Below are 11,922 nucleotides of genomic sequence, written 5' to 3'. Positions count from 1 at the left end.
CTTGGAAACATAATTCGAAATAGTTCCAGATAAATTGTCACATCCTGTGTTATATGTTGTAATGATCATATATATTTTTATATATATACACATACATACGTTCATTATATATATATATATATATATATATATATATATATATATATATATATATATATATATATATATATATATATATATATATATATATATATATATATATATATATATATATATATATATATATATATATATATATTAATGTGATGATAGCGTGAAGTAGATATCCAAAGATGAAGAACCACTTATATTCAAGAAAAATATTAATGTAATGTTTTAGGTGAGTTTGAAATGCTAGGGATCATGGAGGTATGATAATAGTCAATGATAAAGAATGGAAGAATAAGAGAAAGTTAGAAATAATCCGAGATCTTGAATGTAAATCCGGAAATTCCCCCAATTTCCATCTTCTTGTAAGAAAATACTAAAAAAAAAAAAAAAAGATACTTCGTGCTGCCAAGTCAACGATGCAAGAGACTTGCAAATTAATCGGTCATTGTCAATCATGCACATGTTAATATGATAACGAGAGAGAGAGAGAGAGAGAGAGAGAGAGAGAGAGAGGGTTAAGGTTTTGATGAATAAAGCTTATAGGATAATAGGAAATTCTTTCGCCGTTTTCTGCATTTATTCCACGTGTTTTTTGTCATATTTCCGAAGAAGACCTGTGGTTGAAAATAATTTGTGGGTTGTTCCAAGGGGTTTTGAATTTGTAAATACTGTAGTTTATCATGGTAGCTGTGTTTCTTCAATCCTAGATTCGACATCTGGCATGGCTCTTGGTTGGCGAGAGAGGGGAGGGGATTTGTGTTAGTTATGAAAGACGGATATCGGAGTAGAGAAGGAAGAATTTATATAAAAACATATTAGGAAGACGGGAATTTAATATATCCTCTCATGCTTATCCATTGTATAGATCTCGTGATTGTGTATATGTCGAAAATTTTGAAATCCTATAGTTTATGTACCTGTTATTATATGCTAGTTACAGTAGTTCGAATGAAAACAGATTTTTACGAATGCGCAGATTTTACCAAACATTCAAGGTTGGGAATAATGACTTCTTCTCCCGCTGCTACATTAAATATGGGTCGATTTAGTCAAGTATGTCGATGTAATGACGGCTATGCAGACATTACAAGACTGTTTCCCAGAAGGAACTTCCTTTGTGGTTTCAGGGGAGCACGAGGGCGACCTACGAGTCAAGATCATCAGATGGCAAAAGCACCGCTGAAAGACGCAAAGATTTACAATCTGTATTCCCCCCTTGAGCTAAAGAGGGGGGGGCGGCCTGTGTGTAGGGGGGAGTAGTTAAGGATGCTTAAAGTATGTCAGAGAAGATCCCAGGTTCGTCCCAGCAGAAGATAAGATGGCTTCTGAACTCTCTTGACTTATTTTGTCGCTGAGGCAGGTGATTCCGTAGATCTGGACCCAGTTTGATGGTCGGTCGTTTGCAAGAGGGAGAGTAACGGCCATTCGATTCTTCTGAGGCGGCCAAGTTGAGCGCTCACATTGAGCATTGATGCTCGGTGGAAGCGTGAAAACAACAATTGATAGTTTGATAAGAGATGCGCTTTATTTGGACTTGTGAACCTTCAAATAGATGTTCCTGGTTCGAAGTTAATTTTGTCCATAAAAGCGAATTCAGCTTTTATTATTATTATTATTATTATTATTATTATTATTATTATTATTATTATTATTATTATTATTATTATTATTATTATTATTATTATTGGAAAATAATATCATCACACTATTATTATTATTATTATTATTATTATTATTATTATTATTATTATTATTATTATTATTATTAAAAAGGATGGCTGTATTATGCGAATTTATCTTATATAGTGTCTTTCTATCCTCCTTATGATTCGCTTTTTCAGGCTGATCTGCAAATCCAGAGGATGAAAATAATACATACTAGAACTGAACCCAGACGAACGATTTCTGATTGAATATTGTAATAAAAGACTTCCAATATTCCGCACTGTCCTTTTCCAACTTTATTTTTCCAATCATTATTATTATTATTATCCTTTTTATTATTATTATTATTATTATTATTATTATTATTATTATTATTATTATTTGATATCATCACTCTCGTGATCTGAAATGGGAAAATAATACATACTACTGCGGAATTTATTTTTCCACTATTATTATTATTATTATTATTATTATTATTATTATTATTATTATTATTATTATTATTATTATTATTATTATTATTATTATTATTATTTTACTAGACAGGAAAACATAGTTATGGAGAGCTGAGTATATGCGTCTCTGTAACTAATGCAAGTTACTCCTCCGGCGAAACCTGAGCAACCATATTTTGCTGAGGCGTCGCGATGTCACACTGTTAACAGTCTTCTTCCTGGCAGTGTTTTGGATTCTGATTCTGCGAAGTTTCAGAAAATCTGTGGGGCTAATTTGAAGTGCCGTGTACCCTCGCCAAAATTTCTCTTTATTTTCTGTGTCTCACCAGTTGGCTATGTGCATATTTTAATCTGTTATTTATATTTTGTGTGTTTTTGGATTTTATTTTAATCTTTACATTATGCCTCTTCTCTTTGCCCAATTCTTGTTTTTTTAACATGTGGGCATTGTATTGCTTGCTCAGCAAATCAGTGGCTTTTTGGCTTGATACATATGAATGTTATTCCCATTGAATTGAATAATGGATTATATTCTTTGGAAGCTTGCTCAGCAAATCAGTAGCCTTTTTGGCTTGATCCATATGAGTGTTACATGCATTGAATAATGGTGAGTAAAAAAAATAATTCCCAAACCATTTTAAGAGTAAACCTTATGACTTGGATAACTCAGATGGCGAGAGAACGAAGGAATAAAAGAAAAAATTATTTGCCATAAGAAGTCAGTCCTGGCCTTCAGTTCTTTTTGCACACGAGTAAACCGAACTCGCACTGAACATTGATGGTTTAAAAAATAATTTCCCAGACCATTTTAAGAGTAAACCTTATGACTTGGATAACTCAGACGGCCGAGAGAGCGAAGGAATAAAAGAAAAATTTATTTGCCATAAGAAGTCAGTCCCGGCCTTCAGTTCTTTTTTGCACACGAGTAAACCGAACTGCGCCGGATAAGTCCATCAAAGAGAGCTTTTTAATAAGAACGGTATCAAGGCATTAGTTGGCTTGCCAATTTCACCCGTCCGTCCGTCCACCATAGGGGCCAGAACTTCATAAATCTGGGATCATATTATTTACGGAAGTTAATATTGAGGCTCTAAGGAGGAGGCAATTTTAATTTCTTTTATGAGGGGGCCCAGAGCTGGCAAGGTGAGAGGACAAAAAAAAAAGAAGAAAAAAAAAGAAGAGGGAATTAGAAGAAGGATATTATGCCCAGAATTGATGCCGAAGGAAAAAAGGTAAGCAGCTGAATTATAATGTTGAGGATGTAGCGACCTTCCAAGACCAGACGTTGTCAAAAGAAAAATGTATAAAGATAATTAATTTTTCACTCTGGTATTAAATACAGCACCGATACCGATAATAAACAGGTAAAGAATATGCCGAAGTTTCTTCGGCGCATTCGAGTTTTCTTTACAGCATATAATGTTGTATGAAACTCTCAGCCACGGCCCATGAAACTCTCAGCCGCGGCCCGTGAAACTTTCAGCCACGGCCCGGTGGTGGCCTGTGTTGTTGGCACCTATAGAGGTGCCAGACGCACGATCATGGATAACTTTAACCTTAAATAAAATAAAAACTACTGAGGCTAGAGGGCTGCAATTTGGTATGTTTGATGATTGGAGGGTGGATGATCAACATACCAATTTACAGCCCTCCAGCTTCAGTATTTTTTAAGATCTGAGGGCGGACAGAAAAAGTGCGGACGGACAGACAAATAGCCATCTCAGTAGTTTTCTTTTACAGAAAACTAAAATTTATTACGAAGCTCAGCAGGCTCAGTCTTACCACAGATTAAGTTTTTCACAAAAGAACGACTCATTGCTGCAAGGGGAGCATATTTCTGCTAAACAGACAAGGAATTTTATCAGAATTTTATCAAAGAAAATTTTATCAAAGAATGAATTTTATCAAAATTTTATCAACGAATGAGTTTTATGAAAATTTTATCAAAAAAAGAATTTTATCAAAATTTTATCAAAGAAAGAATTTTATCAAAGTTCAAAAACAACTAGTAGACCCAAGATCAACCTCTTAGATGACAATGGAGAAGTGAGGAAGAAATCTTGCCAAAGACGTAGTGAAGAGTTCTGGGAAAACATTATTTTGAACAGTAAAAACTGCCCGTCTGGTCAATTCAGAGGAATCTATCGTGAATCAAATGACAGAAAAAAGTTACAGCAAAAGAATAGATATTTGGAAAACAATAAATATATAACAGGTGAAGACTAAAGAGGAATTACAATAAGCATTAACAAATGTGGAAGGCCCCTGTGAAAATATTTTGCTTTGTATTTTACAATACATTTCACTGTTCTTTTCACCGTTTTTTCTTGTATGATAATACAAGTTTTGTTGAATAAAATGGCTACATTTTGCGAATTGATTGAGAAAACTCAGTATAAAATCAGTTCGCAAAATGCAGCCATTTCATTCAATAATAATAATAATAATAATAATAATAATAATAATAATAATAATAATAATAATAATAATAATAATACTTAAAAAGTACTCATTGTAGCATGAGTCTTAAAATGGAGAAGCAAATCCACAGTTATGTATATGTACATATATTTAGAGATAAATCAATATAGATAGCTTTCGGGAACTTGTTCGGTTCCCCTTTTCAATCTAGATTGAAAAGGGGAACCGAAAAAGTTCCCGAAAGCTATCTATATTGATTTATCTTTAAATATACGTACATATACATAACTGTGGATTTGCCTCTCAATAATAATAATAAATAATAATAATAATAATAATAATAATAATAATAATAATAATAATAAACAGCAACAGTGACGGTTTTAATAATTTCCGGGTGTAGTGGGAGAGAACGAATTGACTGCAAGACAGGCCCCATTATGCTGCAATGTCAGCAGCAATAAAAGAGATGGGTCGCTGTCATGGCAGATGTCATTGCAATGTGCAGCTCGTTTTTCTCCACCAGCCGTCAGCCTCTGCTTTTAAGTGATACCCGCAACTCCACTGCATTGTTGCTATAATCTTGACATTGCCTTTCTCTCGGCTTTCTAATCCTTCTCGTGTAATTTTCTTTTCCATTGCAAATGTTTGTTTTCTTATTCTTCAGTTTCAGTGGAGTATTTGCGTTTGCGTATGTTCGTTTGGGCAAGAATAATTATTATATTTTACTTTTTTGGGAGCTATCCTGTGGCTGGGGATAATGGGAACATTTAAAAATAAGGGATTTATTAATATGCAAACTGGGTATAAGCGAGAATTAATAAGAGCAATTATCGGAGTATCCGTTGACAGTACAAGTATATTGATTAACTTGACGAGAAATGGAAAATTGAAAGGTTATCGAATAATTACAATGAGAACCGTTCAGTGTGCATTTTTGTCTTGATATTCTTGCGAAGCAAAATGAGATTAGGAAACGAAATGCTTTGAAATGTAAAATCAGTTGAAAACGAATAGACACATCCATGAATTCGGGAGAAAAAAAAAAAAAAAACACACACACACACACACACACACACACACTCGTACAAACAAACCCGTACATCTTGTAAGAACGGATCACCGCAGACACAAGTGACAGGAACAATAAGCTGGGTTCTAATTTCAGCTTTTAAGAGGATCCTATTTCTTATGTCTCCTTAAAATTTATTGCGATATAAACACACACACTTTAATCTGTAATGAAAATTGCTGTGTTGATTTAGTAATCAAGCCCCAGTGACTTTACAACTTCTACGTAGCCTGCAAAAAATGCCGTTGATATTTTTAATCCTTGCTTGAAATAACTTAATTTGGAGTAAAGTAGTTAAATATATTGATTCAGACCTTTCATACTTGTGTTACCGTGAAACGGAAAGTGACAACTTTCTCTCTCTCTCTCTCTCTCTCTCTCTCTCTCTCTCTCTCTCTCTCTCTCTCTCTCTCTCTCTCTCTCTGAACCTATTTTCGCAGCAAGAAGCGGCGCACACAATTCCTTCGCTTCGTAGCTACATGCACCTAATTTTAGAAAACGTGTATGCAGTCGAACAGCACGATAATCTTTCAAGACATATTTAAACCTTACAAAAGATCTGGATCATTTATTAGATTTCCTGAGGTTTCGCCATCTTTAGACATTTCTTTTCAGACTGTATCTGTATTTTTGACACATCTCCGCTGGGAAGGTCGTGCCGTTAACAAAAAGGAATATGCTTATTCTCTTTTTTTCTATGTTCTGTGTTTAAATTTGTTTCTTAACAGAATATCGGGCATGGCGATTTGGTGTGGCTAGTGAAAGAAGATTGATACTGTTCGTTTTCCAGTCGACGGCTCTGCTACTTGTAAACATGACGATGTTTGATTGATGGAATCACTGTGATAAAGTAACGTAACAAAACCAATGGCCATCGACCCCAGAATTATGCCGTCTGCTTAAGAAAAATATACTCATATAAAAAAATTCCCCCAACATACACATAAACTCTCCCATTCTAAAACAGAACCATTTCATAAAAAGGGAGGCAGTCAGTGTCAGAATGGCCATTAGTCACAGCGGGAAAGTGTCCAAAAAAAAAATAAAACCCTAAAAAACATCGACTATAAACCACTCGTACATCTCATAAATTCACGCATGAAACCACTTCAAGGAACAAATGAATCCAAGCTTAGATGAATTAAGCGGAAGGAAGGGGGCTTTTTTTTTTCTTTTTCAATAAAATTAGCACATTGGAGGACATTACGTGAGTGAATTTTTAAACGTTTGATTTCGTGTTTATTTGTCTTTGTCTTTGAGAATTCAGTGGACAAGAAACTTACGGTTATTCAGTTTTAATTGATATTATGAACGAATTCTTGGTATTTCAAATAATGTAGATTTCTGTCTTGAAATGTTCAAGTAGGTGAAACACAGAAGGCTCATTACTGAACAGCTCGACCATAAAATAAAAAAAATTGAACAAAAATGACGTTACTAGTTGAGGCTTTTGCAAAGCAAATATTTAATAAGGCACTGACGTGGACCTGTTTGTAGAAACAGCGATTTCGTCGTAGTTATGTATCTGGTCTTGCCATCTGAATATATATGTATGATGTATGTATACATATATACATGTGTGTATATATATATATATATATATATATATATATATATATATATATATATATATATATATATATATATATATATATATATATATATATATATATATATATATATATATATAAGCGTACATCCAGATATATTAGCCATCCCATGAGAAAGCGTTTTAGTACCACACACTGTTACTAAGTTTCGTCTTCTGCGACGTTACCTCGCCAGTACATCAGTTGACGTGACGCAACGTGGCACTGCCGGTGCCAAGATCTGGATGGAATATTAATGGGTTGTGTGGATCTACCAATTTATGGGGGGCCTTCCTCACTCGTTCACTTTTCGTAAAATTTAGATGTTGGGGTAAACGACACTTCCTCTTGGGTGAATCTTATTGAGCCCGGCTACACGGCTGTATCCGGGTTGAAACAAGTTTGACATATTGGTGTTTATCTTCTTGGGTGGTAAGAAGATTCAGCAGAGCCCAGGAAGAAGCAAATCTCCCCAAATCTCCCCAGGATCTAGAGAGAGAGAGAGAGAGAGAGAGAGAGAGAGAGAGAGAGAGAGAGAGAGAGAGAGAGAGAGAGAGCCACCAGCATCTAACAACTGGTTATATAAAATATAAGTCCGGCGTCATTTCCAATTTTTAAGGTTTTTTAACTTTTTTTTCCTTGTACGATCATCTTAATATAAGGCAAAGGGTTTTCCGCTTGTCCAATGATAGTATTGCCTTTTCTTTTATCATGTGATCTGTTTTAATTTCAGTTATGTGTTTTTATCGAAAAAAATACCATTTAAATTTATGAGGTATTATTTTCAAGTTGATTTCATATATATATATATATATATATATATATATATATATATATATATATATATATATATATATATATATATATATATATATATATACATACATACTTGAAAATACAAATGTATATTTACATACACAAGTAAATTATGTACGCATACATGAATCAGGGACAGGTGAAAGCGTAGAGATGTGTTAGTTCGAAGATTGCGTAACAAGTAGTGTGGCAGGGGGAATGTTGTAGCAGTACTTGCATATGGCCAGGAATAGAAATGCAAGACAGTTTCTTTGAGAGTCTGAATATGTGGCTTAGTGGGTGGGTAAGGCGATTCATGAGTAATTTAGAATGGAGAGTCTTGTAGAAATATTCTCAGGTAGGGCTTGCAAGTTTGAATGTAGTGGCATCCGTCTTAGAACACCGTATTTCTAAGAATAGTTGGAAAAGAGGAAAAGGCAAGAATTTTAATTTTCCTAGTCTTGGAATAGAGAAGGATGTCAGTAGTATAAATTGTATGACTAGTTTTAGTTTTCTGGAAAAGAAAACTATTGTGCCGGATTTGTCTGTCCGTCTGCACTTTTTCTGTCCGTCCTCTGATCTTAAAAACTACTGAGGCAAGAGGGCTGCAAATTGGAATGGTGATCATCCATCCTCCAATCATCAAACATACCAAATCTCAGCCCTCTAGCCTCAGTAGCTTTTATTTTATTTATGGTTAAAGTTAGCCATAATCTGGGTTCCGGCAACGATACAGGATAGGCTTCCACCGTGCCGTGGGTAAAGTTTCACGGGGCGCTACTCGTATAGCATCATACCGAGACCACCGAAAGATAAATCTATTTTCGGTGGCCTTGATTTTACGAAGTACAGAAAACTCGATTGCGCTGAAGAAACTTCGGCGCATTATTTACTTGTTTTTATTGCTGATAGCTATTCTATATATTAAAAACTAAAACATCTCTTCATACGCATTTATTTTTTCGATGGTTTAAGATTTTTCTGTAAAACATCAAATCGTTTTCAGTTTGAAAGCGGTACACTGACCTATCAAATCACTCCTGATGATATTTGCCATGTACTTGGACAATACATGAAGAATTCATGGTCAAATATCACACAACCTACCAAAATCCTCGGCAGCAGTCATAACTGTATTGACTTATAAATTGTGTATGATAACAGGAAATGAAAACAGGCATTTTTGAATGGTTATAGCTGAATTTATTATCTACTGCGGCACAAAAGGCATGACCGCCGTCTTATCACGAACTAGAGGCAGTTTAACGTAACCAGTAAGATGAATAATTTCAAGATAACATTCTTCTTTTAAAAAGGATACCCCATCTGAACTGAGCATACTCAAATGAAGAATTCCTGACATTTATTACAAAATGTATATTCTGCATGCTGCAAGAAGCGACATAATTTTTAGATTATCTGTAACTCACTACCAAAAGCTTAAGCTTTACAGGATTGCAGCATCTAAAGTTTATGAATTTTCTGTCGAATATAAACGTCTCTCTTCACTCAGTCGCTCACGAGAACAGTGAAACAAAGGGCTTCAGGCAAAATCTCAAGTCTTTGGAACTGCGAACGAGGAAAGTGAAAAGATGCCCCCAGTGCATATTGCCCTAGGTCTTCCTGGGGTTACGTCTGGTTTGTACGTACTTCAGTTTGTTTATCTGAGCTGTACGCCTGTCTAACTTCCGAGGAGATATCTTAATGGAGCATTTCAGTGTGACGTCACTATCTCGGAGTCGGCCAATTTGGAGTACGGCCGAATATGAGCAAAGCATTATGGGACCACGTGATCTATAGAAATAGGATGCAGTGACGATAACAACACGAGGAAGGAAACTTTTATTTTGACGTATTGACGATTGAAGACGTATTGGTGTAATGTCATCTCATGAGCTGCTCATTATGGTGTGGATCGTTTAGAGACATTAGGGACGCTGGGGTAAGAAGCAGGAAATGTTTAATAGCGAAATGAAGTAGTTTTCCTAGATATAATACCGTAAAGAATTTTGGAGCCTTCAAAAGAGCGTTTTGAAGTTGTTAAGACTTCATCTGTCCACCAAGACTTCTGTAATACTAACTAAGAGGCAGGCGACCTAACACCCTGGACCACTTCTAACCTCTTGAATGCTCTCTTTTCCTCCTCTTTCCGGTGATTCCTTTGTTCGGTGAGGAATAGAATTGAAAGAGGCATCAGCACTCATGAACGCCATGGCTTTCAGACCTTCCTCACTATCAGTCGTTAAATAATGCTGTCGCTACTCAATATAGATCTTAGTTAGGTTAACAAAAACAGAATCGTTTCCCAGTTTTGTAAAAATATAATAGTTTTATTTTCTCGTCTGTTTATTTTTCGAAGTGATATTCAGCAACAATGCCGGCGTTATTAATGGACTACTTTTATAGACTTCCCTTATGTATGGGCCTAACATCTTACCGTAAGAGTTATAAGATCCTGACATGCAGAAATCCTATATAGGTGAATGAAAAAAGGGATAAAAAAAAATTGACTCGTGTTTGCAGCTTCCATATTTAATATGCATAATCTGTACCTGTGCACCGCCCATTCTACTGTTAATTTTAGTTTTTCTTTTCCAGGTGCATGGGAAATTCTATCAGTCATCATCTCTCTTCATTCATTTAAGGTAAGTTCACTCTTTTCAGAATTTTGATATCTTCTCAAGGCACTTAAAGCAAGGTAAGTTAGTAATTCTTTAGCGAGACTCCATTCAATAGTCAGCTTTCAGTGTGCGTGTGTGTGTGTGTATATATATATATATATATATATATATATATATATATATATATATATATATATATATATATATATATATATATATATATATATATATTATACTGGTTGCTTATTTACTCACTATATGCCCTTTACCTCGGTGGGACGGGGCAAGTAGCGCCAGGAAAAACCTTCCAGTTCCTGAGGCTGATCTTTAGGAGTAAAGTCGTTAGCACCCCCGCTCTTTTTATTGACCCTAGCAGCAGACATTGGTACTCGTTTGCAGCTAAGTAGATTAGTAGGTGGTAGGTGGGGAGGGATTTACGGAACCAGCCAACGTGATGAAAGCGATGCACCAGGAATCCACATCATCCAATTTGGCTGACTGCATCTTGCAAAGGAGAGCGGTAGGGTTGCAACCCATCACCTCGTGCTTATATATATATATATATATATATATATATATATATATATATATATATATATATATATATATATATATATATATATATATATATATATATATATATATATATATATATATGCACAGATGGAATTCGCCTGCCCATTCACTCTATCGCACACAAGTACAAAAATAATATAAACTTAAAGGAATATTTGACGATTTACTCTTGCGCTCTGTAACATGAGTGTTTGAGAGAATAAGTTGCTGGTGACAAAACGACCCATTAAAGATTAAATTCCAAGTAAAATTCCTTGTTTTTCGTCCGCGGCCGAATTACAGAGATGCCAAGAAGCGCGACGTAATGTACACCGCAAGAAACATCTGCGCCCAATTTACGATCGTATTTCCTTATTTAACGACGCAGAGATAATGCCCAGTCAATACTACAATACTCTCGTTAAAGGGCGTCGGGATGAAAGTCTTCGAGCTTTATCCAGCGAGCACCGCGCCGTATTACTGCTTTCAAAACAGGGCAGCCTGTTGCTAATCTCAGGCTGTGCTACAAAACGAAGGCGAATATAAACCTCGCAAACAAGGACTGGGATTAAAACGCGATTTTCTCGCCGTGCCAGCTGCTGGGATTTCGTCGGTCCGGGTAGCATTTCATTGTCGAAAAGCTTTAATTAGCTTTA

General features: G+C 35.2%; 1 protein-coding gene across 2 annotated transcripts in view; it reads left to right on the top strand.

Moving 5' to 3' along the window:
- Positions 1 to 11,922, top strand: part of LOC136850838 (uncharacterized) — a 315,712-nt gene that overhangs the window by 191,656 nt on the left and 112,134 nt on the right. For both annotated transcript variants that reach the window (XM_067124859.1, XM_067124860.1), the window contains one exon: positions 10,689 to 10,735. The gene's annotated coding sequence lies outside the window, so the exon portion shown is untranslated. The remainder of the gene's footprint in view (positions 1 to 10,688; positions 10,736 to 11,922) is intronic.

Source organism: Macrobrachium rosenbergii, chromosome 22 (genome assembly GCF_040412425.1).
Source record: "Macrobrachium rosenbergii isolate ZJJX-2024 chromosome 22, ASM4041242v1, whole genome shotgun sequence".
Classification (NCBI taxonomy): domain Eukaryota; kingdom Metazoa; phylum Arthropoda; class Malacostraca; order Decapoda; family Palaemonidae; genus Macrobrachium; species Macrobrachium rosenbergii.
This window is presented reverse-complemented; position numbering and strand designations above follow the sequence as displayed.